We start from the raw sequence: 27,750 nt of genomic DNA, 5'->3' as shown, positions 1-27,750 counted from the left end.
CCCACTTCCCAGTCTTTTTCCTTAAGCTTTTCATAAATCCCTGCAGGTAACAGTACTTTTAATAACTTCAGAATGTCAGCGTACGTATAATCTCCTATGCGGAGGATGTCTTTTAATTCTCGGTGAAACCCCCCTGGGTCTTTATCATGACAAGGCAACATCTTTTTCATTTCTAGGATTTCTAATTTCGTTAAGGCGGTGTAAACATACACCCGTTGTAACTCATTGGCCGCATTCCTGACGGGATGAACCTCTCGTAGGGGGTTCTGTCTGTCTATGTGTACGTCATGTCTACCGTGGTGTGAGACTGGGGGCATGCATGTAGTCAGAGAATCCATGTACTTATGTCGTTGATCCAGAATAACATTAATTAATTCGGTACCTAAACCTGTCCATCTGTCTAGTAAAATGTCGTCTAGTAATTTATGCAAGTGACCGGGATCAGAATATTGACTCTCATACAACGTTATCAAGTGTTGGACCATGTAAATACCAGCCAAACGCTGTTCGTTAGGTGGAAGGCTTAAGAAAGTCTGAGCCACTATATCACTGCTGTATATATTGGAATTGGACACCCACTGGGTGGCTGACCGGGCCAACTCTATTTCGTGTTGTGTGGGAGGTCGCTCGCTCCCTATCCATTGTTTCAGTGCTTTTTCAGTAGCCTGGAATAGAGCTTCAAGGGAATACCTTTCTTTTATAGCTGGCCCTTGTTTACGGTAATCAAGGCACTTGGGTCTGTCAAACTGTCGCGCTTTTCCTACATAATTAATCTTGCCTTTCGGATCCTGATGATCCTCTACCTCTTCCCCTGATGACTCGCCCTTCTCGTCAGACTCTTTTCTGTGTCTTTCTATTATTTCCTTTCGTATTTTCTTGTACATGGCATCTATCTGTCCCTGTTTATCATGTCTACCGGCATCTATGTGCTCGCTCCATTCTATCAAACCTTGTTTTACGTCTCCGTCTCCTTCGTCTTGTTCCCTGATCAGGCAGTTAATAATAAAACGTAGGATATGGTTCTTAACCCCTACCTTTCTTTGTGCCATGGCTTGTGCTATACTATCTGGTCCCTCCCCCGTTCTAATGAAACGGTACATTTTATCTAGGTGTTCTTTCATGTCTGGTAATGTCTCTAGATATGCAACGGCTTGTCTTAGCCTACGTGAAATCACGACCATTGAACCTTTTCCTGGTTCTGGATCATATACACAAAATGGAATGGCTACATCTACAGTAGGCACCCCTCCCACTGCCCCGGGACCTACGTCATCTTTTACTAGCTGTTGCTGAAGTTGCTGGAGCTGATCTGCTGGTGGGGGTGGAGGGAAACCTGCATTAACGTAGTCCGGAAGGGAATCATCTAGATACGAGGAAATGAACGCCTCTGATGCTGTCGGCTTTACTCTACGTTCTCTATATGGTACAGGTGGTGGTGTTCGCGACCTACTGGGTCTCTCTGAGGTGGTCACTCTAGCTAGTTCTTCAGCCAGGATGGGATAAATACCAGTAACGACGGCGTTCCTTTCTCTATCAGTCTGTTCTGTTTTGACCCGTTCCCCCTCCTCCCGTAGTTATTTTTCTTTGGCTTTTTCCTCTGCTTGTTTAGTTCTCTCTACTTTATTGAATTCTTTCTCTGTTCTCCTGTGTGACTCTTTGCGCCACAATTCAATGGCATCTTTCTGAGAGGGTCTTGATTTCTTTTTCCATAGCGCTTCCTCTACTCTCATAATGCATTCTGAATCCCATGTTCCTGAGATAGGCCATCTATACTTTTCCTCCAGGTCCTTTGTATAGTCTACCCATAAATCTAAAAACAAGATGGCGTCTAATCCATGCTTATTATACATATAATGACCAGGTGTGTCTCTAGGCGGGATGTTAACTGACTCTTCTAGTATACCTTTTCTGGTCCCTATCTGACGCAATTTTGAAAACAGTGGCATGTTGAAACCAACACAAATGAAATACAATACACAAAAATAGACTGAACCAATCAACAATCATTCACACTAAAACATCATAACATTAAAACAAACATGATCTAAACCAATACAGAGAACTAAACATGTACTTGAAAAACTATATGCACTGGAATACAGTACAACCATACCGGTCTCAAAAATTGAGACACGTCTTTACCGTGCCCACGTTTACCATGGACCCGTCTTGACCGTGCTCGTGTGAACGAACCCGTCTTTACCGTTTTCACGAATAACGTGAATCCGTCTTTACCATGCCCACGTTTTACCGTGGACCCGTCTTGACCGTGTTCATATAAAATGAACCCGTCTTGAAACTTTATGCATTCCCCATAGTGGTACTCACCGAGAAGCAAAACTTGAAACTTGAAGGCCTCGGACTTCTACGCATCTACGTCTACGTCTACGCATGCGCCTCGGAACGGGTGGACCTCTGGAAACCTCGGACCTTGCTCTCTCACAGGTCGGGCTCTGGTTGAGACGATCCGCAATCCTCACCGCCTCGTATGGATGCCTGGTCACAGTCCGTCCTCCTCCTAGGCCTGAGGGAGTAGCGGGAAATCCCGATGGCGTGTACACTTTAAAGTCCGTCACGGCTGTAGAAGGAGGCAAAGCTGGACCTACAACTCCGGCGCGTGGGGAAAGGGATATGTCCCTGTAAGGGCGCCAAATTAATGTGGTAAATAAAATATTACCCTGGCATAATTTCTAGGCATTAACAATTAGCATGTATCAAATGAGAGGCAGAGAGTCCGTGGTGTCCAAGTTAAAAGGGCTTTATTCCAAAAACTCGAGTTAAGGGAGAATCTGTTCCATCACCACTGAGGTTCAGGAAGGGTCTTCTAACATTATTTACAGAGAACAACACATATATACATTTTTCCTTGTACATAGGGAGGAGCGCTCCAGGCAGAGCATGAAAGAAAGAGATAAGAGCATGTGGGCGTGCATGAGGGTGTACACTTGATGAGTCACAGGTGGGTGATAGGTGGGTGGCTACATAGAGGAGGGGTTACATGGCAGGCTGGAACTTTGCCCTACTTGTGCACACAATTTGAGCATGACGTGCAATTGACGTGTAACTGGGAGGAGAGCTGACTTTCAGTCTAGTAGAGAGAACTTTAGTGCCAAGGCGACCCTGCACGTCTGGTACTAACTGATATCTTAAGTCAGGGGATGTATTATCTGAAGCAAAGGTTGCTCATCACTAGAATCAGAAAAAGCATATATTTCTTCGTTCATTGCGTGGGGGCTGTGTGCTTTCTATGGATGCAAGCACTGTGATTTACTTCAATGGAGACAGAGAGGCTAGGCCCTATCTTCCGCGGACGGGTTCTGTTTACCTTCCTCACTGGGCAGGAATGTGACTCTGTACAGCAGGCAGATAACTGTTATTCATAATACAGTCTTGGCAACCCTTGCTGGGTCTCTTTCGGCTGAGCTAGAAGTATGCGAGGTCAGAGATACGTAACTGCAGCTTTCAGTGTGTCAGGAGTCATGAAAACCCTAATTCAGAAAGTGGCTCAGACTGAACCACAAAAAGGGTTCATTACGATATTTATTTAAAAGTGCACAATGCAAATACATGGGCCTTCATGTTAGCTTAACGTTTGGGAAACTTGATGACAGGCACCTTAATGCAGGACGTGATTTCAGAGGCCTTGTGATTCAAGCCACTAAGAAAAATATGCTTGGGTGACATGCACATACATGTAACATAGGGTACACGTAGGGGGCATCTTGGTCAGGCAAAATGTCATTTTCCTCAATATACTTGTGAGTCAACATGTGCGGCTTTATCTTTGTCAATTAGGCCCTTTTTTAAAGAAAGAGACTCTGCAAGGTTCTACACTTAAAAAGGATGATGATCCATAAATCTTTCTTCATTCAGTATTCAAAATTCCTAGATTTTAGAGTTCTGATCTCCATAAAGCAGAGCCAACCCTGCTTTTAAAACACAAAGGTAAAATTATAGATCTGCTCGTGATCAAGCTTAACGTTTACATATAGCTTTTGTTCTTGATAATACACAGAGATACTCAGGGTTTGGCTTCCCGGTTATAGCCAAATAAGACTTGTAACTGTTCATGATAATTCCTGGATTACTCAGACCTTTTGCTTCCAAGTCTGATCCAAAAAAAGGGAGAGTCGTTTAGAGCTGTGATTCTAAAAATGCCATTGTCACTCCACGCTTCATTGCTACTGATATCCCAACTCACTCTGGGCTCTGCTTTTGATAACAAAGAGACTCACTCAGTGTTCCTGATAAGTAAAATGCATACAGATTCATTCTCTGCTCCTGATGGCACTCAGATGTATTTATTAAGCACCCTGTTTTTGATAATACACAGAATAACTCTGAGGCCTGACCTTGAAAGCGTATACATGTATTCTATTATATCTCATTTGTAATAGTTTGGTTTTGAAAATGTCCACCTCTCCTCGGAGTTTATTTTGGTTGGTGACGCTGTGAAGTAGAAATGAAGGGTCTGATGAGTCAACCTATTTTGTGGTCCCGAAACCCCTACAATTTGAGAAATCACAGAGTTTGCCACTTCAAAATGGGCTTATTGCTATATATTAAAATCTTTTTTAAGTTGGAAAAGCATTTTTGACTCACAAAATTAGTTTAAAAATAGATCGCTGCATTTGCAGGCAAAGGGAATCGCAACTAGCTATCTGCCCAATTAATCTTGATTTATCTGAATGTAGATTTTGCAGTGAGACCTAATAGTACACAGTTTGCATCGAAAAATTAAAGACTGCTTAAAAAAGGTTGAGGTGCAATCTATGACCATATTATTGAAAAATATTTTATTCTATAAGGCCCTGTATGCCTATTCTGTGCTGTTTTCTGGGAGACATTTTCAGTCCATGATCAGTTCCTTTGTGGGATTGGTCGGGCTCATGTATCAGATGATTTCTCTTAATGTTTTTGATTTTGAGTTGTTTTGGGGTTTTCTAAAACTCTAAGGGGCATATTATCAAGAGACATATCGACGCTTTTTTAGCACATAGCGCAGAAAAACCAGCGATTTTTTTTAACTCACCATTTACATGGACTCGCTAACAAGCTTTAGCGCGAGTTTTGTTGAGTTAGCTGCCTTTTTCTTTCTACTTTGCATGTCAGCGATATTTATCGCTAATGACATGCAAAGTTTGCGTTCCTCACCTAATCCGAATGGAATCCGTCGCCAACACAACATCGCCCTATTATCAATGCAGGTCAAGCGATAAAAAAAGCTGCGCTAACCGCTGTTATCGCCGGAGTTTAACACCTGCTTCAAACTTGACTAAGCTATATTCACAATGGGAGGCAGATGACATGTTAAGTCCACACTCCCCTATCAGCAAGGTTTTCAACAGCGCACTAACATTATCGCTGCTTTTCTCATGCAAACGCTGCTTATCGCTGTCTATTGCTGGAGTGTACATCGCCATTGTGCAAAGCATTGCTAATACGCCGCTAACACAGTGATGTACTCCAGCGATAGGCGGTGATATTGAAAATCGCACTACGCGCGATTTGCAATAATTATCGCATGTCCTTGATAATATGCCCCTGAATGCTGTTGTTAGTAGCACTGAGTGTGTTTTTTGCAGTGGTGGCTCGTCGAGGGAGTGCATTAAACTTAGTAAGTAGGATTGCTTTATATATAGAAAAGATTTCAAAAAGTACAATATTACTGCATTCAGCCTGAATTGATGCCATTACTTAGGATGTTACAAAATCCACCGTTGTATTGTAAAATGGACAATTGTGGCAATTTGGACTGAAAATGACAGTGCTTTAAGCACAGGAACAGAAAACCGGAGTGGTCTGAAACTATTGTCCATCACAAAACATACAGTTGGTGAATTTTGGCCTTACTGAAATTATTCGTTAACATCCTAATTAGACATTAGGATGTAAGATGTTGTGCATTGAGCATTATACTTTTTAAATATGTGTAGAGTAAAAGAAGACGCAGAAGATTTTTTTCTTTTTCTTTTGAAAGCCAAGTTATCCTTTTACTGTTTTACTGTGCACCAGCCAGAGTGTAATTTGGGGCATATTTACCTTAGGTTTACACAACGCAGGACAGCAAGCCAAGATCTGCACTGTGTTGCTTGAACAGGCGAGAACTGAAGAGGCCCATATCTACTAAGATATGACGCTCTTCAGCTCTCTTCTTGAACTGGAACACTTGGGCAGCCTAGAGACAAAGCAGGCAATCTTGAAGTAATACCTTCAAGCACAAAGCTAATTTTAGAGGCTTATTCATCTTTGAATATGTGCTGCAAAATGTAGCACATAAGCAAAGAGGAAGTGTTATGCTAAGCGATGTTATGAGGATTTGTAGAGTGAGTCATCACCCAAGGGGTTTTCAGGTACTGAAGTAGATGAGAAGGCTGATCGGGCTCCTAGTTGTATAGCCAGCTCCTCAGTTTCTTATGGGATTTATGAAGGGTTGGGGAGGTCCTGATGTGGTGTGTGGAAGGTCGTTCCAGGATTTGATGGTCATGTAGAAAAAGGAGCATCCTCCTGACTTGCTTCTGCGGATGCAGGGTATTTGTTTGAGGTGGAGGGAGGCTGAATGCAGTTGTCTTTTGGGTTGGTGGAAGTTGAAGCAGTGATTAAGGTACACAGGCCCAGCATTGTGGAGGGCTTTGTATGTGTGGGTGTGCTCTTTGAACTGGCATTTCTTTTTTGGATTGGTAGCCAGTGCAGCTCTCTGAGTTGGGGCGTTATGTGTGTGTTGCAGGGATGTTGAGGATGAGTCTGGCGATTGTGCTTTGGGTGGTCTGGATTCTTTGTATGAGTTGATTTGTGATGCCGGTGTAGAGGTCGTTGCTGTAGTCTAGTCTTCAGGTGATGAGAGGCTGGGTGACCGTGCATCTGGCGTTGGTGGGGAACCAACGGAATATTCTGGGGAGTATATGTTGAATGAAGAAGCAGGGCAAGGTAATGGTATTCACTTGTTTGGCCACAGTGAGTTTGTCATCCATGATGATGCTGATGTTTTTCATGTGGCCAGTGGAGGTGGTCCTGGGTACCAGGCCTGCTGGCCATCTGGAGGAGTCCCATGGAGAGTGTTTTATTACGGAAGATCAGGACTTCAATTCTATCTGAGTTGAACTTTAGGAAGTTCTGTTTCATCAAGTTTGCTATGTTAGACATGCAGGCGTTGAAGTTGGTCCCGGTGGTGTGGTTGTTGTCTGGGAGGGAGAGGATGAGCTGGGTGTCGTTTGCTTAGGACATAATGTTATCCTGTGGGATCTTATGATGTGGGACATTGGCATCATGTAGACCTTGTAGAGGGTAGGGCTCAATGATGATCCATGAGGGTCTCTGCAGAAGTGGTTCTTGGATTTGGAGGTATAGGGTGGGAGCCTCATTCACCAGGACCCATATGAGAGAAAGAAAGCCATCCAGCTCAGGGCGGGTCAATTTATTCTGGAGTTGTGGTGCCCTGTGATTAAGGTGCTGTGGTAGACGGTGTCAAAGCTGCAGAAAGGTCGAGTAGTATGATTGCAACTGTTTCTCCTTTTTTCATGATGGTCCAGATGTCATCAATTGCTGTGATGAGAGTGTTTTTTGTGCTGTAGTTATTGCGGAATCCTGACTGTAAGATGTCTAGTAGACTGTTTTGTTCCAGATGGTTGGAGAGTTCTTTGTTGATAGCTTTCTCAACAACTTTTGATGAGAAGGGCAGGAGTGAGATTGGTTTGTAGTTGCTGAGCTCTTTTGGGTTTGGCCTGGGTTTTTTAAGGAGCGCTGTGCTTTTTGCATGTTTCCAGTTGTCCGGCAAAGTTCCACTTTGGATGGAGGTGTTGATGATGGTGGTCAGGTGGCATCTGATCAAAGTTCTTCCTAGGTTGAAGATATGGTGGGGGCAGGGTTTGGTGGGGACCCCAGATTGAATTGTTCTCCTGATTTTGGCTGTGTCTTCTGGGGTGAGGAGCTTCCAGTTTATGATCTGGTGGTCTGATTTAGCAGTGGTGGACAGCTGGTTGTTGAGTTCTTGTGTCTTGCGTCTGGGGGCGAAGTTGTTGTAGATGTTGAGCATGTGTGGTTGCTGGACTGAAGTTGGAAGTGCATGTGTTCCATGAAGTTGTGTCCTCGTCAGTGGAGGTGGTGCAGGTGATGACAGCAAATCTCCTCCTGGTCTGTTTGGTCTGTTCTGGTGGGAGATCTTGTAGCCCGGTAGAATGACTGTAGCGATGGTGGGTGCTGATGTGGGGTTTAGCGAGATCTCTGTCAGGAGCAAGACATCCAGGGGGTGCGTCTCAATGGTGTGCCAGATCACAGTGGTTGTAGAGAGATCAGCTGCCATTAAGTACGTCCTGGGCAGGTGGTGGAGGGCGAGGCTAGGGAACGGCAGAATCAGGAGGTAGGAGAAGACATGACACAGATGCAGGTAAAGAGAGGGAAGTTGGGAAAACACAGGTGGGGGAGGCGGGAAAGTGTGGGAGTAATAGGCACAAAGGAAGAGCGTGCACAAGAAAAACAGGCAAAAAGTGGTACAAAGAGAGAAAGAGTGGAGAGTTAAAAGACAAGCACAAAGAGACAGAAAGAGAGTGTAGAGTGAAAAAAACAAGCACAAAGAGGCACAAAGAGAGAGAGTAGAGAGTAGAAAATGGGCACAAAGAGAGCAAGAGGAGAGTGGAAAATGGGCACAAAGAGGCCCAAAGAGAGAGAGTGGAAAGTTAAAAAAAAGAAAGAAAAAGGTTGGAGAGGAGGGTGAGAGGATGGAGCAGAGAACCAGGGAGAAGAAGGAGTGCAAGACTGAGGCAGGGACTCGAAGCAGTGAGGGCAGGTCTGAAAGGGCCCTAGACTGGTCAGAGGAGCAGTCCACGTAAGGTGGAACTGTGGCCAAGGCACCTGCTCAATGGGGTTGCACAGCAGATGCCATTAAGTAGGCCCTGGCAGGGGGAGCACTGGGTGTCGAGGGTGGGGCTAGGGAAAGGAGGTGCACAGGAGGAGGCACACAACGGAGATGCAGGTAAAAAGCCGGGAGGCAGGAAAGTGCAGTGGGGGGAGGCAGAAGGCAGTAAAGCTTGGGATTAACAGGTAAGAATGAAAAGCAAGTGCAAGACATATGGCCGAAAAGAGGCACAAACAGAGAGAGAGTGGAAAAATGCACACAAAGAGGCACAAAGAGAGACAGTGGAGAGAGGAAATCAGGCCCAAAAAGGAAGAGCAGGGAGTGGAAAATGGGCGCAAAGAGAGTGAGCGGAAAACGGGTACAAAGAGGCACAAAGAGAAAGATTGGAATGTGGAAAATGGGGATAAACAGAGAGAAAAGGATGGAGTGAGGGGCAAGACCAAGGAGCAGACAGCGAGAGAGAAGAAGGGGTGCCAGAATGAGGCTGGGCCTCGAGGCAGCACAGCTGGGTCCGAAAGGGCCTTCACTGGCTGGAGGACCAGTCCAGGTAAGTGGGAACTGAGGCCTGGGTACGAGGAGAAGTAACAAGGAGAAATAAAGATATTACTCCTTGTTATGACAGCCGCAGGTAGGTGCACCATTTTGGTGCAAGCCCAGGTTTACAAGTATTTGTAAACCTAGGCTTGCTTAAAAATAAATACATGAATGGATGATAGGGAATGCCTATGGGCCATCCATGTAACACCTACTTGACCCAAAGGCTGTATTTACGGATGTATGTCATTACCACGCATGCTTTCACAACGCATGCCTTTACCACGCAACTTTCACAACGCAAGTCGTTACAACGATTTGCGTTGGGGGGTGCTGGATAGTGAATAGTTTCATTTACTATTCCAACTCCAGTCCCCGTGGATAGTAGGGAAGGTTTTGGATAGTAAATGAACTATTCCCTATCCTAGAGCGCCCCCCCGATGCAAGTCGTTGTAACGACTTGCGTTGTAAAAGTTGCGTGGTAAAGGTACTGCGTTGTAAAAGTTGCATTGTAAACGCTGTTCCCCGTATATACTGAACCAAGCAAATCCACTCAAATCGACTTTTCATGGCTTAGTAGATACCAAAAAGACTTTTGCGCCCGGGCTGCACCACAAAAAGTGATGCCAAACGACGCAAAATCTTACTAAATCTGGGTCTTAGATTCATGTATAAAAGCATGCTAGTATTTTACTGTCAGACTCTACTAACAACAGCACTTTACGAGACATGTTGTAATATATTTATGGGTTGTTTGCGCTTGTCAACTGACTTTCAGAGGTGCCCTTTGAACACAGATGCCCAAAACAAATAATTTAAAAGGCAGTGTTAAATCCATTTTCCAGCCAGCGTTCTTTCTTGTTAACAATGCTGCAGAAGCACAATCACTCGCACCCATAGCTCCAGTGTCACTGACCACATATTTCTGGCAGGTAAAGGCTGGTGAGAATCTTGTTGGCAAACAGCAAGTTGTGAGGAACAGAGTGGTACATGCACCACAACTAATAAATACCATTACAGAACTAATAACCCGAAGTTCTGTACAAACTCCTGTTTACACAAAGTTCGGTATTCATAACAAAAGTTGTAATCTGGTCTAATGGCTGCAAAGTATCTGTAAACTTCACAGTTTGAGCTCTGTACTTTTTCTCACAGTTTTTGGCAGTGAATATTGCAGCAAGTTCTTTATGAATCGACTTCCCATATGGTAAATTTTAAATAAAATCTGCCAGCTGAAATCATACTTGAAATGACTCATTTCTCATACACAGATTATGCAAGACATATTTTTCCATGATGCATGTTTTTTTCGCGAGCTTTGGGCAGAGTTAGAATAGATAAACACAATTTCACAAAAAGATATTGGAGCTCAGCAAATGTTTATTGCATTTCGGTGAACCATTAAATCTAAATTAAGAGGGTCATTAGGATGGCGGCCCCTATCGGGAAAATGGGCGGGGGTCCCGTGGGGGCAATTAGGATGCGCCCGCCACAGTGGCGGGCCCATCCTGCATTCCTATCATTGTAGCGGGTGGTGCACTCAGCACCGCCTGCCACAATGCCAGGAAGGCATGTAGTACACTTCTATGCACAACATGGCAGGCACTGCGCGGTGCCTGCCATGTTGTGTATGGAACTGCTGGGGGGTGTGCACCCCACACCCCTCAGAGTCCCTGGGGGCCCTCAACGGGCCCCCAATGTTAAACACCACATGCCAACGCAACTCGTTGACCGGGCGGAAAAGTGGCAGATGGTCTTTCCATCCGCCGCTATCGCGGGGGGACTTGGGTGTCAGGCGGGGTCGAATCACAGGCGGATCGCCACCGCCTTGTGGGTGGTGGCGATTCACCGTGATCCTAATGGGCCCCTAAGTGTGCAGATACGATTTCAAAATGTTGAGGTACAATGTATACTTTTTGAAGCAAGCACCCACAATCCTAGCTTGTGTAAAGGTTCCCACACCAGACTGATGATTTTAAAAATAGACCTATGCAGTTAGATGTTGTTCTCCTAAAGTGATTTGGACGAGATCATTTGAAAAGCGTGTAAAAAAAAATTCTTTCAGTGCCCGATTTGCTACAAAATTTGCTTAAGACAGTCTTAAAGCTGTCATAGACTAGGTAATTGGGTCACAGTAGATGTAGGTGCATTTCTTTGATCAAATACTCATGGGTTAGGATTAAGCATGAGCGCAAAATCCGCTCCGATTGCGGATTTTGCGGATTTTTGGTAAATCCGCGATCCGCGAACTCTCGCGAATTTACCGAAAATTCGCAATTCGCGAGCGGCGGATTCCTCGGTCAAAAGTTCAAGCCTTGCTGGTCTGTAACTAATTTACGATGGCGCCGGCAAGCTGCCAGCGCCATCCTAAAGTTACTTAATTAGCTTCAGCAGGAAGCTCTAATAGATAAGATAAAGCAGGGGCTCGAGCGCCTGCTTTATTTTACCAATTAGAGCTTCCTGTTGAAGCTAATTTAGTAACTATTTTAGGATGGCGCTGGCAGCTTGCCGGCGCCATCGTAAATTAGTTACAACAGGCACAAAACGGTGGTGTCTTCTTGAATAAATATGAAGGGCAGGGTTCATTCTGGCACGACGGTCCTGGCACAAAAATTACACCTCAACAGGAAGCACTTACAGATATCAATACAGCATGTGCCCTAGTTGAAGCTTTAATTCAGTGACTCATTCATCAGCCCAAAAACAATCCTGAGCATTGTGGAGGCTGGGCAGGTGTGCCTTCTTCCCAAATATACCGTCGAAAATCAGCTGTGACGCTGGATACAGGCCTTTGCATCTTTGACCTTCACGAGCGCAATCCCCGTGCTGTTCTGTGACCAGGAGCTTCTGTCTCTACATCTGTTGCTCTGATCAGTCTCTGACCTTTTATACACACAAGAGGCATGTGCACTCGCATGGAAGCCCCGTCCGTTTGGCCCCGCCCACACACTCGAGGTGTGCACCGTCTTCCCGCCATTTACCCACTATGATAGGTCACTCAAGGGACCCCTGCGCCCTTCGGCGCGATTGCATAGTAACACACACCTGGTCGCTGTTGACAACTCTCGGGCACTTTAGGTAGCTGTAGTGTAGTAAAAGCACTATACATTTACCCAACGAGGTAGCACTTACTGATTATCCAGTAGAAAGTACTCCAGTTGAGTAGAGGTATGGCACAAAACGGTGGCGTCTTCTTGAATAAATATGAAGGGCAGGGTTCAATCTGGCACGATGGTCCTGGCATGGAAGCCCCGCCCCCAAATCCGCCGATCCGTGAATACGCAAATTCGTGAATCGTGGATCCGCAAAATCCGCCCATGCTTAGTTAGGATTTAATCATGTTTCATGCAATGCTGCGCAGAAACTTAGGGGCAGGATTACTAATTTTCACACAGCACAATGCAGCAGTCTCAAATGCTGAGCCGCATAAAGGGAGAGAGTAGGAAAGTACAAAATGTATTTAAATATGGCTCTCTCCTCCCCTTCCCCTAGTGCCGGCGCTGAAATCAGCTGTTGTACGCCACGGAGACACCCATGCGCCTTAGTTCTCTGTGAGTCTAGCATAGGTTTTGTACTGGAAGGGTAGCTTCCCAGTACAAAATACTATGCATAGACTGACTTAAACCAGTGCAGCACACGTACAAAGTCAGAAAAGGAAGGAAAAATGAAAGTGTTTCACCTTCCTTGTGCCTACTTCAAAATGGTACTGTTTTCTAAAGCAAACCCTGTCTACTTTATTCAGTAAAATTAGTTTAGCGTCAGAAACCTTGGGTGATTACATGGGAATGCCCATGCTCAACCCATGGTACACCCCCTTAGTAATGCAGAGCAGCACTATGCGCAGCTTTGCGTTACTTTCACGCTATTTGAAGGGTTAAACACGTTTTGCGCTGGAAAGTAAATCGGGAAATAACACCATAAGCCATATTTGCATCACTTTTGTGATGCAAATATGGCTTAAAATCTTAGTAAATTTCCCCCTTATTTGCTGCTTTGCAGTGCCCAAGAGAGAAAACACAGCTTTTATGCATGATGCATAGCTCACAGCCTTCACCGTGTGCTGTCTAATTTAGGATGTGTGCTCGAAGCATAACTTCCAGTAAAAATTCATATGCCTAGGCAAACAAAGATGAATCCCACTCACTGGATGTGTGCTGTGAAAAAGGCAAACATTTATCCTGTTAGAACCTGCTTCAAAGAGGCATTCGTTTATTTTGCAAAGCCCAGTCTGGCTATCTTAGTAGATCGGGCCTATGGTGAAACCCTATGGGTGGTTCCTCTGACTCACCCAAGTAGCACCGCAGTAATTCCACTTTTAAGTTAAATCACTCTGGGGCCGATTCACAGAACTAACTTAAGACAAAATCCTAAACTTACTACTTTTGGTATTCACAGAAGTTAGGATTTTGTCTTAAGTTTGTCTTAAGACAGACTTAAGACAAAATCCTAACTTAAGTCTATCTAAAGTCTGTCTTAAGTCTGTCTTATGACGAACTTAAGACAAAATCCTAACTTCTGTGAATACCAAAAGTAGTAAGTTTAGGATTTTGTCTTAAGTTAGTTCTGTGAATCGGGCCCTTAATCTCCCCGTGCCTAAAAAAATGAAAGTGTGTGTCCTCATGTAAAAAACGTAACTTGTGCTATGTAAAGCGCTCTGATACCTGATTCGGTTCGGGTCTAGTTCGCGCTATATAAAACTCTAAAAAAAAAAAAAAGTAAAATAAATTCTTATGGCTAATGCAGCTGTACGAGGCTAGTGTTGTACCTGGCATGTGCTGGGCTGTGTCAGGGAGTATTTCCACAGTATTAGGCTCAGCGCTATGTGTAAGCTGCAACCATGGAGCTGCCGCTCAAAAGGAGTGCATTGGGATTAAACACAAGGCAAGGCGGTGTCAGTTACATGCGATTAGTTCTGAAGAGCACTAAATTGGTGACTTAAGAGCCAGGAACTGTAGCTCATTGCCAATGGTATGCCTTAGAAAGCAGCAGCTGGTTTGAGATAATGGCTATATTTCTTGGTAAGATTATTTAAGAAAAACTCACAAAAAGTGGATTACTCAGATCTAGCAATGGATACAGAGGGCCTCATTAAGATGACGGTGGGGAAGGCTCCGAATGGCATTCGATTTTTCCTAATCCGCACCTGAACCTATGTTTCCAGCCGACTCTGAAACATTTCCGACCGACCAATTGCGATGGAAAGGTAGCCGTTCAGTCTTTCCGACTCGATTCTGACTGGCATTCAGAGACTTCGAGCTGGTCTGACCCAAATTGTACAGGTATGTGGACAGCGTTTCCGACTGTTAGATTTGGGGGTCTCTTGTTGGCACAGATAGGTACTTGTGACAAATAGGGACCCTTGCCTCTAGTCTAGTCCTAAAATAACCCCTGCTCACACCCTTGGTAGCTTGGCACGAGTAGACAGGCCTCAGAGTAGTGTGTAAAGCATTTGGGAACACATATAGTAATCAAGTGACAACACTACAGATGGACACCACACAAGTTGTAAATTAAAAATAAGTATTCTTTATAAGGATTCAACACAAGACCACAAGCGACAAAAATCCACAATACTATACTTAAAATGGTAGAATTAGCTTAGTTCTCTCTAGATCTTAAAATGCGACACTTTGAGTCAATGTACCTTTGGATGCGTAACGCTATACAATGAAAGTGTTGCAGGGAAGGTGATGTGTCAGTTCCTGGCTTGCAGAAACGGTGATGTGTTGGTTTCTTACTGCACTTGCATGGCGGTGCAGCTAGCAACGCCGTGATGTGATGAAGATCCGGTGCGATGAAACAAAGATGGGATCTTATTCTTGATGCGGCACGCTTCTCCGCTGTTGCGAGATATCTCGACTCGATGCGACAGGTGCAGCGGTGACACCCTTGTCCAGCGATGTGACCACAGTGGCTTTGGCGGCGACACTCTTCTCCCCCCGATGCGAGACGCTTCCACTCGATGCGACAGCTGCAGCTTCAACACCCTTGTTCAGTGATGCAACGACAGCGGCTGTGACGGCGGCACGCTTCTCAGTGGATGCGAGGCACTTCTGCGGTGCAATGGAACAGCTACAGCGGCGACACCCTTGTTCAGTGATGAGATAGCAATGGCTGCAACGGTGACATGCTTCTTCGATGTTGCGAGATGTTTCTTGTGATGCTGTGCAATGCGACAGCTACAGCAGCGACATCCTCGATATGACGGCAGCAGCTGCGATATGATTCTTCTTCGTGAGTCGCGCTTCCAGCTCCTTGCGACGCGCAGTCACTCAGAAGGTCCAAAACAACTGCAGACACTTCGAAAGAACTCTTGGGGAGCTAGTGAATGAAGTCTGTTGTCCCTGAGACTTCAGCAGGAGGCATGCTCTTCTCTCAAGCCCTTGGAGATCCTTCACAAGTTGAATAAAGCACTCAAAGTTCCTTTCTCCTTTCTTTGGCAGTCAGGCTAATCCCCCAAGCAGCACTTCAGCTTAGGGATAGTCTCTCCTCAGTCTCTCTGGTTCCACTCCTCAGCAAAGGTTTCTTCCTGTTGTTCAAAAGTGATCTAATTCTCTGGGGACTGGGTCCCCTCTTTTATACACAATTTTTCTTGGTTCTCTGAAGGCAGAGAGGCCTTTGCCTAGTCCAAACCAGTTCTGGTCAGTCCTGGAGCACTCTGTTTACTTGACACCTTCTTTCCTTTCACAGTGCAGGGCAGAAACATCAGATGCACAACAGGGGGTGGAGCAAGCATTGTGGCGGGAAGGCACAGCCCTATTCAGGTCCCAGGTGCAACTCCTCCCTCCCATCTAGATGCAGATCTCTCTATTCAGCAGTGTGCTGACTCACCCTGGGTCCTGGAATCCCCCAGCCCCTGTCACTCAAACTCCAGACAAGGAATACACAACCTAGCAGAGGCAGGCTTGGATAGTTAGACAAGAAAATACCTACTTTCTAAAAGTGGTATTTTCAAACACAGAATGTTAAAACCAACTTCACTAACAGATGTATTTTATCATTCAGGGTTCAGGCATAGTAAACTCGAATTTCTACCTAGATCCCTGAGTCAGTTAGGATTATAAAATGTAACAATCTAACTGCCCATTCTGGCCTATGGGGAATAGGTAGCCTTGCAATAGTGAAAAACGAAAATGGCTGTAATTCCGCATTAGAACATGCCACACACATCAGGGCTTGTCCTACCTTATACTTACGATACACCCTGCCCTTGGGCCTACCATAGGGGTGTCTGATATGAAGAAAAGGGAAGGTTTAGGGACTGGCAAGTGGGTGCACTTGTCCAGTCAACATGGCAGTACCAGACTGCACACAGGCTCTGCAATGGCAGACCTGAGTCACACTTTTACAGGCTGCTTCTGTGGGTGGCACAACCAGTGCTGCAAGCAGACCAGCAGAATTTGGTTTACAAGCCCTGGGCACACTCAGTGCACTGTACTAGGGTCTGACAAGTAAACCAAACCAGCCAATCATGGAATCACTAATCCATACATCAATTTATAATAGGGAGAGCATATGCACTTTAGCACTGATCAGCATTGGTAAGGTGCCCAGAGTCATAAAACAGCCAGCAACAGGCCAGAAAAATAGAGGAGGAAGGCAAAAAGTTCAGGGATGGCCCTGCAAAAAAAGCCAAGTCCAACACCGACCAACATATTACGATGGCGGATTCAGACAGCCTTTCCAAATCAGTTTGTCCGACACCAAATGGCTGTCCAAAACTAACTTTGGTGGCCAGTAGCAGGCCCCTCTTCACTCCCCGAACCTGAGTCGGTCGGAACCGATTCTGAGAAGGAGCCGGTCGGAATGCTTTCTGACTGACATCGTAATGAGGCCCAAAGTTGTAAGAGTTGGTTTCCATAACAGGATAACGGTTACAATCATTAATTAATAGAACTGTGAATACGGTCATGGTGGTACTACTGGAAAAATGGACATGGATGATAACCTAAAAAAGAAATACATCTAAAGGCAATAGTTATAGGAGCTCCTGGTGCCTGTATGGGATCTATTAAAAATTTCAGGAAATATCCCACCAAGAGGAGGAGGTTTTTTATGTGCACAATCCACTGCCTTGAAAGCAAATGATTGACCTTTTCATGAATTAAAGCGTATGATACTTAAAGAATGGAAAGATTTGTAAAAAGCATAATTTCCAAGTTTCTAACAAAAAGATATGTTTAGTAAGAATTTGATGAGAATCTTCCCCACGTTCCAAACGTGAATGCTGGTGTGTATGAAGCAATGGTGTATTTATATATTACACTTTCGCTCACCAGAGAGCATCCTGGCGCTAAACTGGTGACTGACAACCTGTATCTGATGACACCAGAAGAAGAACCAAGAGATTGAGATAAACTTGAGAGTGACAGAGTCTGGGGCAAGAAAACACCCTGGGGCAAGTTTGGCATCAACACCTGTCTTGCCACTGAAAGAAGCATCCTGCCGGATGCTGTAGAAAGGAAAGTGGAAAGTTGGAAAGTGCTTTCAAAAGGGGATACTCAGCAGCACATTTTGCTTTGAGGGCTAACATTGTTGCTCAAATATGAATTTACCTTGAAAAAACAAAAGACAAGAGGTGTTTGGCAAAACACGAACAGTTGGTGTAATTAAACAATCAATCATTGTTCGAGATCAAGTATTATCTCGTCACATACCTTATCTTGGTATTGGATGCGCCAGACCCCCTATTACGGGTGCTCCGCTTTATTCTACCGGTTTATGACCGGAAATTAATTGAGTACTTCCCCGGGTGGACACTTCATTTTTTGTCCCATAAACGTACAAGACTCCCCACTTTGGAGTCCTCACGTTAATCCACTGGAGTGCAACACAAGAATAGATGTAACCTCTATCGATGATATTGCTTTGCCACCCCTTTATTATTTTGCGGAGCCCACATTTGATGTAAACTGGCCTCCCTCACCAAAAAAAACATTAGGAGAGCCTAATACAATTGGAGTAAAGGCATGTATTGATATGTCCTGATGATGATCCCGCACTAAATAGGGATCGAAACGTCGTCGACAGCTTACACTTGATGATTTGAATATTTATCTATTGTGAAATCACAGAAAGTGTATTTAACTAATAACTGTCTGTTCTAATTTTTGATCATTTTACAGACTTTTTCTTGCCTTGTAATTGTTTGTTTTTCTATGTTTGTATACATGTGGTAGTTGGACACAGGCTTGTGTCCCACTTGGAAATTGTCAGATATTTTGCCACATTTGATTGTATTGATTATTAAAATATGTCCGGCTGGACATTGAACATAGATTCCAATTTTGGTCTATATGTATCTCTGTTTTTAAATTGAAATTGATGTTTGGGACCATTGTCTTGTGAAATATTGTATACTCCCAAGGTCCCAGACCTATTGCTACTTTGGGTTTCCCTTGTTATATATAGCACTATAAGAAATGCTGGCACATACACAGTCTACAGGGCATAGATAAAACCATATATATAGTGAGAGTGTGTTCAATGGAACAGATAACAATATGTCACCACCCCACTAGTGTAAAGTATATGAGAAAACAAATCCACAAAATAACAAGAATATATAATTTTGAATGTCCAGAGCACCACAAAATGTAAATGTAAACAGTCCTTCAAATAGACAGGTCCATATTAGTAAAATAGACTCTAAGGGGTCCATTACGATGTCGGGCGGTTTGCCTCCGCCAGGCTGGCGGTGTCCACTGCCGGCCTGGCGGAGGCAAACCGCCCGACATCACAAGCCCAAATCCCCTCCGCCAGATTAGGATGGCGGAGGGGAAGGCGGCGGTGAAAAACACCGCCCGCCTGTTTTCCGCCCCGGTCGCCTTGCGGCCGGGGCGGAAAACCTGTAACATGGTGGCGGTGTCTGTAAGACACCCCCCGCCATATTACAATGGGCTGTGAGGCAAGCCTTTCCGTGGTGGCAATGCCGCCACGGAAAGGCAGGCGGTCTTCACTCTGGGGGCCCCCTGCGGGCCCCCAGAGTGAAGGACAGTAGGGGGGTGTACACGGGGGCGTACCTGTGGTACCCCCCTGCATTTGCATAATGAAAGCGGCAGGCACCGTGCGGTGCCTGCCGCTTTCATTATGCAAATGGTGAAAAGCATTTTCTGCATTGTGGCGGGCGGTGCAGAGAGCACCGCCTGCCACAATGCTGTAAATACAGGATGTGCCCGCCACTGTGGCAGGCACATCCTAATCTCACCCCCGGGACCCCCGCCCTTATGGCGGGCGGTCCCATTCCCCACTATGGTGATGGGCTGTCAAAGTCCGCCTGTCATCATAATGACCCCCTAAGCGTTGTGAAGTTATTGCACAAGACTGATGGTTCCATTCACTTTAATGAATTGTTCAGTTTCTTGTACAGTGTAATATACCATGTGTGCTTTATTGGGGCCATTCTCTCTGGACCATTATGGCTTTGCCTGAGTCTCCTGTTTGTGTGTTTGTTTGTGCCACCCCACCTGTGACCTGTCAATCATGGATTCAGGCCTAGGTCACAGAACCTGCTTGACAACATATTTCTGAGTCGGGGTTGATGCAGAGTTCATGATGCGTGAATTTGATAAAAGTGATGCGATATCGTTCTTATGTACGAATGTCTCATTATAAACATTAGCATTAAAACTATCAATATCAACAACATGTATGCCACATATGCCTCTGATTGTTTACAAGAGGAAAGGGACCCGATGGATATTCTGGGCAAGATGGAGCCACTAATCTATTTTCTGTCTGATACCACCTTTAACTCATTATGGGCTGCTATAATGTTGACGGGCCCCAATAGCTGATAGAAGACACTTGTGGTTAAAACTCTAAAAGGTGGAACAGTCACAAAGGTCAACATCTTCATCAAATTGTTTATTTTGGATGTCAAATCCATAAAACACTCATTAGAACATTGCAAAATGCTATTAGAGACTACAAATATTAATAAAATAGTTTAAAACATGTACATATTCTAATCATTAAAAGCAATCTATTGCAGCTTACTCATGTTTGATGCTAAAATAGTAGAGTTAGCAACATTCTAAGTAATAAACAAGGTCATTTATTCACTGTCTTCTGTTAATGGGAAAATAATAGTTTGATACTCGGCTTGATGATCAGGGGAAAGAATTGTCTGAGGAGAGGAAAATGCTTTTTCCGATTTAATACCCCTCAATAAACAAGTTGTTTTTTAAAAATAAGCCTGATCCAACATTACAAATTAAGACGTCCCTTTCAGGGCAGCTCTCAAGGTTGGGAGGGAAGCACTCTTTTCTGAAACAGGCCACAGCCTGCCAATCAACAAGCTAATAATATATCCTGACTATCCAGGAGCACAGGTGGGAGGCTGTATACTGAAATATTATCCAAGTTGGGCATGCATCATAATTGATCAAAGATTCCTGGATTTTGTAGTACATGTATATTTTATAGAATTTATAAGACATCTTTCAGAACATCGTGTTCAGTCCACTCTAATACCCAGAGACTGAAACAAAAGGCAAGCAATATCTTCAGCAGTACAGATTCTGGGCCTGATTTGGATCTTGGGGTGAGAGAACTCTGTCGCAATGACAACGGATTTGCCTTCCTGCCTAGACTATGGTCCGTCTGCCCATTTTAAATGTGGGGGGACTTTGGTTTGTCAAGAGGGGAAACTACTATGTCTTCATTGTAGTCAAACCTATCTGACGCCTGACAAAGTAAAGGTTGTTGTAGAATTGGCTATATGTCCGTCTAACTAATTTGTATAGGTAGACGTATTACCATTTTTTCAATGCCCGTCACTGCTAGGAAAAATCTGGCATTAAAAGGCACTGAAAAGAGATCACTGTTCTGGTAAGAGAGGAATTGTTTTTTCTTTTATTTTCAAAAAGAAAATTCCACTTTGGGATTTTATTTTGAAAATAAATAAATATATAACTTTGCCACATGTCTCCATCATGTTTGATGTAACCATCCAGCAATGTTACTATGCACTGTCAGAAACCACCATCACGGAGGCTTCTGTCAATGATTGACATTTCTGCCAGGTCAATGGATATTTCCACATTTTGTGGTTGGCACCTTCTTCAGGGTGACAGAGTAATTTACCCTGTCATCCTGGTGGAGGACAGGCCAACTTCCCAAATATAAATCGACACCTCAGTTGCAGAAAGGTGCAGTGGTATCAGTCCCATATCTGCAGAGTGGGTGTGGAGTATATTCAAAATACTTCTGGTTCTAAAATCCGGACACCAGCTCTGGACCTAAAGTAGGTCAACATATGTGTTCATTACACACCTTTCAGGATGTTGACATTACAAACTGTGGTCCTAATGAAATCAAAAGAAGACTTTCCTGCAACTTTTGATTTGCAAGACACTTATTTCCATGTGCCAATAAGACAAGACAGTCATCACTATTAAAAGTTTGCAAATCAGGAGTAACATTTTCAGTTAAAAGGACTTCCTTTCAGACTTGCTGGGCCCGACAGGCTATCATAGGGATATTCATCAGCAGGGTGAGGAGTGCCAGAAAATTTACAAGGTTGCTCAACTAGTTTGGTCTCTACCTCCTGTGCTGAACGAACTGCAGCTTCACCTTTATAAGAGATATAGCAGTCACTTGGCGCACTCCAAACACTTTTGTGTAACAATACAGGCAAAGGTAAATAAAGATTTCTCTATTGTAGTTTGTATTTATAAGTTGTTATGTTCAGGGGCGCGAGCAGCTCCTTGAGCCAACCGTGGGCTATGTGGGGTAATATAGAAAGTTGATGCCTTTGTGCAACCTCTGGCACTTGGCTACCAGTTGTGCCCCTGTGTGGATACTGCCCGGCTGCTAGGGACACATTATCGAATACATAGAATATTTAAGTGATTCTGGTCTTACCTGATTACTTCAATTTTGGCAATGAGTTGTGTCCTCTGTTGGGTCACGTTCCCCCATGGAGTAGAGGTAAAAGAAAATATCCTGGCATCCTGTTTTCACCCTCGCTCATCATCCCACAAACTACAACAACTCCAGGACTTTGTGCTGCAGTTTTCAGTGAACCCTTCAGCGCCGGTATCTTCACTTGGGAAAAATTAGCAGACCGGCAGGCCTTCGCACGATGTACGCATCTGTGTATGCGTCACTGACTCGCAAAATCCTTGCTCTGTACGGGCGCAGTGCTTTGGTGCAGGGCGACACCTGTAACCACCCAATGCGACGTGCTCTGCGTGCAGCCATCTTTGTGACTTGGGTAGGTGATCATTTTGTGGGTTTCAATTTAAAAGACACATTTCTGAACATTATTTTATCCTTTTTATGGATACATTTTGTTCTGCACTTGCTCTAACCACTTGCAGAAACGATTCGCAGTTCACATTCATTCCCTACTGTTTTAATAGCTTTCTTGTTTTTGGGGAAACATGCAACATTGTTGTAATTCTCCACCTCCATTACTTCAGTGGCAGGAGATCAGCCAATGTAGTGGAAGAAAGAGTTGGGACCATTTAACAATTTTATGATAGCTAAGGATCATAACAAATTATCAGCAGCCAGAGAAAAAGGTCTATTGCTGAATGCTATACACGCAGAAGCACAGTAAATCTTTTAGCATTCACCAGTTCTCCAAACTCCTTTTGTGAAGCAATTGACAGACTAAAATTACATTTTTAGGTTGAACCAAATATGGTTATGGAGACTTACATTTTTTTTCATGGCACCAATCTTCTAATGAGGCTTTTGAAAGTTATGTGGCAGCTTTATGTATCTTAGCATCAACATCGATATGTGATTTTGGAACCTTGGTGAATCAATACATGAAAGATCATATTATTATGCATTGTGTGAACAAGAAGATCCAGGAACAACTTTTACAACATAAGGCTCCTAAGCTTTTGGAAGAAATTGAAATCACCAAGGGTCAGATGTAGGTAATTTTAATTTACCACCTCTTAAATACCGATTCATACCGAATCGGTATTTAAGAAGTGGTAAAATAGAGGGGGGGGAGATGTAGGTATTTCTGATTCGGTAAATACCGAATCGTTAAGATTCGGTTTTTACCGATTCTGTAAATACCGATTCGGTAATGCCCATTGATTCCTACGGGCATTGAAGCCCATAGGAATCAATGGGCATTACCGAATCTGTATTTACAGATTCGGTAAATACCGATTTCAGCAAGGGTGCAGGGGGTGTCACTTTGACGCCCGCTAGCACCCCAAATACAGGCATGTGTGCCATGTGGGACACAGACATGCCCTAAGGGCATGTCTGTGTGTCACATGGCACAGGTGTGTATGCACAGATGTGCATGCACACCTGTATTCGGTATTTTACCACCCAATTGGGTTGGGTGGTAAAATACCGAATTCTGAAGGCCTGTAGCACTGTCAACAGTGCTACCTACATCTGGGTTTTACCAAATCGGTAAAATTACCGATTCGGTATTTTACAGATTCGGTAAATTTACCGTTTCGGTAAATTTACAGAATCTGTAAAATATTTGCCCCTACATCTCGAAAACCAATTACCGGTCGGTAACGGCCGAAATCGGCCGTTACCGACCGGTAATTGGCTACCTACATCTGGCCCCTAGTGTATAGAGAGATCTACTGAGTAATGCAGGGTACTCAATGAGGATAACCATTCAGATATGCTTTGGTGCGTAATGTTAACAGAAGCAGATTCAGCAAAGGTAACACAAATAAGTTATCTGGTGGACCCAATTGTGTTAGATGTGCATCCAATGTACAAGCCAACAAATCATCATGTCCAGCATTTGAAAATATTATTTTAAATGTGGTAAATCTGGGCACTTTCCAGTGGTATGTAACTCTCATCACAGTGTTTACATGGTGTTGGAGTATAAAATGAAGAATTTGCAACAAAGTGTAGAGAAAGAAAATATGATTTTGATGATTGAAGTTGGTGATGAATAAGAAAATGAGAGGGAAGGTCTGCTTACTGCTGTGGATGCGGACTCCTGCAAAACTCCCACATGTGAAGTTGTCATTGATGGTGTCAAAACACATATGTTGCTTGATCTAGGATCTCCTTTTTCATTGGTGTCAGAGGCGTTTTTCAGAGAACACTGGTAGAATAAAATTCTTGAAGAATATGACATTAAGGTTTATGGTTATGGCAAATCCATAATCAAAATTTTGTGTCTTCTATTTCCATGTTATCTCGCACTATTTTCGGAAAGATCTATGTTGAGAATGTATTAGTGTATTAGTATCAAGGCACCAAGGAAATCTGGGACTCCTGCTTGATTAATCCGCTGATATTCCCCACTTACTGTATGACAATTCAGGGACAAGGTATTGACAATTTGATTGCTTGTTATAAAGGTATTCTTAGGAGAGAGATTGGTGTGGTTAAAGGTTTTACCCATGAAATCGAATTGAAAGTCAGAGCACAACCAGTCAAACATAATCTTAGGAATGCTCCACTGAGTGTTAGGGAAGACCTCAATATGGAACTGCAAAAATTACAAGCTGATGGTGTCATAGAAACAGTAGATTCTTCTGAATGGGTTTCTCTGATCATTTTAGTGAGAAAAAAATGGGTTCTCTGAGGTTGTGTGCAAACTTGAGATCCGTTGAAAAGAAAATGAAGGTAGATTATCATCCTCTTCCAAATATACAGGAATTATTAGCCCAGCTAGAGGGTGCAAAATAATTCATGTCTTTGGATCTTAAGTCTGCATACCATCAGATTGTGCTGGAGGAAAGGTTTAGACAGTTTGCAACTTTCATTACTACTGATGGAACGTACAGGTGTGTACGCATGCCCTTTGGACTAGCCTCAGCTGCGTCCATTTTTCAGAACATTATATTCACACTGTTCAAGGGTATGCAAGGGGTTATGGCTTTCCAGGATGATATTTTGGTGTTTGCAGACTGTATATACTGCCACAGTTCATGGTTTTCAGATGTTTTATGTGTCTTACAGGATAGGGGAATGATGCTGCAAATGGAGAAATGCATATTTCTAACTCAAGAGGTGGAGTATCCGGGGCACATAATATATAGGAAGGGAATTAATTTCTACTTAACCTAGCCGGATTCAAGCCATTGAGAGGTTGGCTACACCCAAAGACAAGGACCAATTGCATTCATTGTTGGGGTTGTGTGAGTTCTACTCCAGATTTCTTGATATGTTTTCACACATTGCCTTACCATTAAGAGAACTACTAAAAAGAGGTGTGACATTTTTATGGTGTGGTGAGCATCAAACATCTTTTGCCAGATTGAAGGGTTCAATTGTCAAGGCATTACCATTATTGCATTTTGATCAAAAAATTATTTGAAGTTACTTGTAAGTTGATGCCAGTGTGAGGGGTTTGGATACCATGCTTAATCAGAATTATCAAGGTGGAGAGAGATCAGGTGCATTTGTCTCAGGACCTTTATCAAGCTCTGAGAGTAGATATTCCACTCCTGAACATGAGGCATTAGCATGCGCATGGGAAGTGGAACATTCCATAACTTATTTGTGGGGTAAAGATTTCCAATCAAAATTGACCACAAACCTTTATTATCCTTACTTAATAGCAATGGCACTTGAAGAGCATCCACATGACTGGTCAGGATACTTTCCAAAATCTTGAGTACAGCTTTTTTAACAGATCATTTTAAGGGGGTTGAAAATATTGTTACAGACTGTAAGTCAAGGTTGCCTGATGACAGTAACACTTATGTGATGGAGTCGGTTGAGGAGTGTGTTGTGACTTCAGTTGAAGAGATTAGGACATTACTTGGGGTGAATTATCCAGAGATGAATGGTTGAGTAGTACTCAAGTAGATGAGGAACTCAGTAAAATCAAAGAGTTCATCAATAGGGGGTGGCCGCTTGAAAATGTATTATTTACTTCTTTACAGGTTGTGTGGAAGGTTAAAGATTCTATTTCTATGGTGGGTGATTAGTACTCAAGGAAGATTATGTGATTCCACCTAAGGGATTTCGTACCACCATTATCAAACTGGCTTATATGGCCTTATTGGTGAAACTCTCACTGAGAAAAGGATTAGGGTCATCTTTGGGTGGCCCTAGATAAAAGCAGAGATTTCAAAATATGTAAGAGGTTGTGCCCTCTGTATTAATTCTGGGTTTCCAACTCGACCATGGTTTAAACCTCTATTGGATATTGTGGGCCATTATGAGACCTTCTCTACAGGAAAAATGCATGCATCTGTTCTCATAGATTAATTTTTGCAGATGGGCAGAGCCTAAATGACCCCCAGTTGTTCAAACATTGACGTAATGAGGTAAAATCACTTGAATATCGTGTTTATTCAATAATGTGTCCACAGCAGCGGAGCAGTATCCACACATGTGTGCAACCGGTAGCCAACTGCCAGAGATCATTTTGAAAGGGCTAGGCCCATTAGTTCTAGACCTTCTCTAGAGACACACTCCGATGGCTCTTTTGCACAGCATGAAAATGTAAAGGAGAGGAAAAATATTTAGTACACAATCAATTAGCAAAACTCGATACATATTAACTCGCAGACGACTAAATAAGGGTAGTTAATTTCTTATAAAGCTAAGAATAACCGAAGATAGAGACAACTCAACAAAAGGGTATAAAAATACAAAGGAACTAGCATGAAGCCAAATCCATGCATCCAATTTAAATGGTGCAAGATAAGCAAAAATCTTAGTTCAAGAAGTAGGATAGAGAAAATCAGGAAGCATGAGTCCAAGTTTCCCTGCATCGAGGGTTGATAAACGGAAAGCATTACATCTATCCCAACACTAATGCTAAGGTGACATACCTACATAAGTATCTTCAGTAGGAGAGGAAAAAGGTGTCAGTACATAGAGTCTTCCTGAGAAACCTCTCCACCATCTGATAAGTCGAGCAGCATAAAGCCACTATCATAAAGAAAGAGCTCGATTTGAGATGCTCTTTGCAAGAAAGAAGTGGGGAACTTGCCCTAATTCCACCAATCAGTTATCCACATGTAGCTCTCCCATAATGCACAGCATGCACATGGTCCACAAAAGGCACAGTCTTGGGAATGCTTCTTCACAATGTTCTCAATATACACCCTTCACATTAGCTTGTCCTTGGTTCCCATGCCTACTCCCATGTGAAATTGTCTCCATCGTTATCTCCTTCAAGCTATGTAACTGTAGCTTCTTTCGTCCTTTCCCAGCTCCTAAACAAAGACATTTCTTTTTGCCTAATGAAATCTTTTCCACCTGCAATGAAATGTGAGAAATAACAGGTTCTACATTGTACAGGAAATTCAACTATTAATTCTAAAGTTAGAGTTTTCAGGGTCTTGAATTTTAGGCCTACGATTTAACCTAACATAAGAATGCATTCATTTAGACAATACAGATTGACATAACTCTATTGCATTTAAACAACCTCCCATTAAAATACA

Source organism: Lissotriton helveticus, chromosome 10 (assembly GCF_964261635.1).
Source record: "Lissotriton helveticus chromosome 10, aLisHel1.1, whole genome shotgun sequence".
NCBI lineage: Eukaryota > Metazoa > Chordata > Amphibia > Caudata > Salamandridae > Lissotriton > Lissotriton helveticus.
This window is presented reverse-complemented; position numbering follows the sequence as displayed.